Genomic DNA, 4189 nt, shown 5'->3' with positions numbered 1-4189 from the left:
TTTTAACAGGTGTCTTACCCATATATTTTGAATTACGTGTTTTAGAGATTCGCAGATTTTTTTCTTACAGTGTAAAACCACAGCAACAAATAGCTCTTGATATATTGTACATGTGATAAGATTGACAAACTTACTTGGAACTACAAACTTAATACACAGTGGGATTTATGGACCAATATTTCAAATAATTGTTACACAGTGTCACACCACACACTGGTTGATCAGTATTTAGCTGGTTTTCTCAATATCCCCTGCTGGTAGACTACATGCAAGTAAAAAAAGCATCTACCTCCTTTGACACACATTTAAATCCATGATACTGTGGATAATTAATAATTTTCTATAGTCCTTCAGAATATCTGAGGTTTTCTTGTCATTGTAAATGTTCAGAGGAAGGTAAATGTAAGAATTCCTGACATCAAAATGACTCATGTCAGAGTGACAGTTAAATGGCATAATTTCTATCGAACATTAAGATCAACACTGAAAGTGTTAAACTGAATACAAAATAGACTGTAAGCAGGAAATCATCTAAAAGTTTTCATAAGTGTTTACAACTTAATTATGTATATAGCATTTTCGCATAGCCATTTATTGCATCATTGAGTTTTCTATTATTGTGAGCCTACGGACAAAGATTAATTTGTTTTCAAAACAATATGAACCAAACTTTAAAAAAAAATCATACAAAGTGATTTTGCTGATCTATTTTGACATACGCCTAATGTTAATCAAAAATTAATCAATCTAAATATTAATGACTAAAATGTTCAGATTAGCAAATTGAAATGATAAATCAGTGCATTATCTATTTGGTTAGTCTTTTGAGAGCATAGTGACCATTTTAACAAACACTGGTGAATTTGAGTTTCCTATCATATGTATCTCAACATCTGAAGTGTAGATGAGCTGTTTCTTGGGGCAAACTATTTTAAATAACTCATATAATTTACTTTCATTTTTGCTCGTCTAAGATGCAACTTTCAGGGTCAAAAAGTCATTCTTCTAATTAGCCCCATCTTATAATGAGTATTCTTATCAATAAAATTGATTTTTTCTTTATCAGGAGTTTTGACTTGTGTTGATGTTGCGGGCACAACCTTCTTTGATTTTCCTTAAATGTCAAGTGCAGAAACCAAAAGTTCACTGGGCCCAAAATTTGCATTCCAGTTTTTTTGGAGTCAGCATGAAATATTGGTCCCCTCTTAACAATCTTTGGGTGTTTGAAAGTTCTGCTAGAAAGACGGATCTAAAACTCTTTTCAGAATGTTAAATCTCTCACTAAACATAAGGCTGAACTTCGACCATTTAAGCTCACAGCCTCACACATACTGTACATTAGCAAGGATGAAACTGCTTATTGTGGAATAATCAGAGAAATCCAGACCTGCTACTTCTTCCCAAATGTCATCATGGTTAGAAGGTGTTCCAAAATACCCAGGACAAAATGTCTGTGTGGTTGCTGATACACCTGTCACAGATTTGATAGCGCAGTAGGCAATTTGCTGCTATCTGAGGGACAAAAAAGTACTTTAAGACCGGCTGTAATCGGACTTCTTTAAAATAGCTGGCAATTAATTTGCCAGCAAAGCTGAATTCTTTTGTGAGAGAGATACAAATGATTGAAAAATAGTAATGTAAGCATTTTTCACATCACAATGATTTCAATGAAGACATTTATATTTGGAAAAAACAACGTCAAATTATAGCAAGTAAGGAATGTAATTTAAAATAGGCATATGAGTGATCAAGACAAACAAAAATAAAACACAACATGGTTCCCTTTTCCCACTGGTTGCTCAACAGTGATCTGCTTAATGGATAAATTGTTCTTCCATGAATAACATACACTGAGGCATCTTTTAGTGAGGAGAGTTTCTACACCAATTATAAAAAGTATACGAACAACAAAACTGTGTTGAAAAGGCTACAGTAAACTATTAACACAAAACAAGACAAAGGCATTAGATAACACTATTTTAAAAAGTTACCATATTTAAATCACTGTAATATTGAGTTAATATAAAAACACAAACCAACACATTCTTACCTGTGAAAGGTTATTGCATTTCTTCAGGAATTTAAATCTGAGATTTTTTTTTAACAACTATAGGCTGCATGCTGTGGCATCTTGGAAACCGTTTTTACTGTTTTCTTATTGCCGAAGTGGTGCAGTGTGAAACAGGCTTCTTGGACAAGAAAAAATGTTGGGCAGGACTTGATTTTGTCCATTGGCAATTGATTGGATTGTTTGATCATAGTTGTTTGCTATTGCTGTGATCTCATGTGATTGACAGGTTGTCCCACCCTCGCGCCAGTAAACACATCATCAGAGAAGAGAAAAGGGCTGCTTCCGAAAACTTTAGGCAGCTGAATTGTTGCCTCGCAAGTTGCAACCCTATCAGCCAATGACTTTGAAGGCAGCGTTTGCGCACGAAGGTACCTCAAGAAACTGATTTCAGACAGACTTCTGAGCCAAAGTAACGGTTTAATGATCTACCGCAAAATAGAGAAAGCTTTGGTGAAAACTAAGCGAATATTTAATTACTACAATAGTAATTTCTCGCTAGAAATAACATAAAACCTACATTTACACACCAACCGCAACTTTCAGACTCTTTCCGAATCTTTCAGATTTATAGCTTTTAGCTTAAAGGTCCCATGACATGGGGTTATTATATTATTTTATAATGTTTCCTGGGTTGCCCTTATAATGTTAGTATGTTTTTTAGATAAAAAATAGTCATAATTTAGAAACAAAAGGCATTTTTCCTAGCCCAGTTTTAGCCTCTGATTTGAACGCTCTGTTTGAAGGGGCGTGTCTGTGTGAGACTTCGGTGTAACCGGCCACTGCTGTGATTGGCTGACATGCTTGCATATGAAATAGCTACTTATTACATGTGAAACTCTCTCGAATAATTTTACTACAGTTATTATACGTTTTTACTATTACAGCTATCGAGATTAACAAATCGTCAGAAGTTTTTAAAGTATTTAGATCTATTCCCATCACAGAAAATGTTGCCGTGATGAGCATTGGGCAAGCAGATGAGTCTGTTGATCGCGAGAATGAAGATCGTACTCGGTTACTAACGTAACCTCGGTTCTCTCTAGAAGAGGGAACGAGTACTGCGTCGAAGAACGCTACGGGAAAGATATTTCTTTGTCGAGATTGAAGCCTAAAATTAATCCTTAATTTTGTAATAATGTAAAACGCTTTTCTGAAGCATACAACCTAGGCGGAGCAATACAGCTCACCCATTGGCTGCTCTGCCAGAAAAGCACAGCCTATGCGAGGCCAGGACGCTGACCAATGAGGGCGCTTCGCGCCCTTCTGCGTCACCTCCCGCCCAAACAGGCGTGGCCTAGGCCTATAAATACGAGCATAGCTGTCTAACACGCCGATTTTCGTCAATGAAGCGACGCAGCGCGGACACGCACGGCCATGAGACGCAGTACTCGTTCCCTCTTCTAGAGAGAACCGAGGTTACGTTAGTAACCGAGTACGTTCTCTTACGTAGAGTTCTCTCGTACTGCGTCGAAGAACGCTGCGGGAACCCCATGTAAAACGCCGTGCGTGCTCTTGGACCGACACAGACACCTAAGGGCGCGCGCGCCCTGGTATACAACTGCCTACCCCAAGAAGTATAGGGAGAGCGGCTAAATTAGCATCATCCCTTTATAGTAGTGCCTCTTAAGGCATAATAGCATATATATGTAATATAGATATATATGAGGGGTAATAGCATGCTCATGGGACACATTGTCAGTGAGTGATGCTTAAACATTGAAGTGACCTGGGCCGCAGCGCGGGGCAGGGACACTTATACACATTAAACATTGAAGTGACCTGGGCCGCATCGCGGGGCAGAAACACTTATACATATTAACCTTGAAGTGACCTGGGCCGCAGCGCGGGGCAGGACACTAATACACAGTCTTCTAGACCGAGAGCAGTTTAGCCTGCAACGCAGGAACCTCTAGGTTATAGAACCTAATAAATGTAGACGGGGAGGCCCAGCCTGCCGCCATACAGATATCTTGTAACGAGATTCCGCTATACCAAGCCCATGAAGAGGCCATGCCTCTCGTGGAATGTGCTCTGATGCCCAAAGGGCATTCCAAACCTCTAGATGCGTAGGCTAGCGCAATGGCGTCCACTACCCATCGAGACAGACTCTGTTTCGTC

The sequence above is a fragment of the Phoxinus phoxinus genome (genome assembly GCF_949152265.1).
Source record: "Phoxinus phoxinus genome assembly, chromosome: 10".
Taxonomy (NCBI): Eukaryota; Metazoa; Chordata; class Actinopteri; order Cypriniformes; family Leuciscidae; genus Phoxinus; species Phoxinus phoxinus.
Note: the sequence above shows the minus strand (reverse complement) of the source record.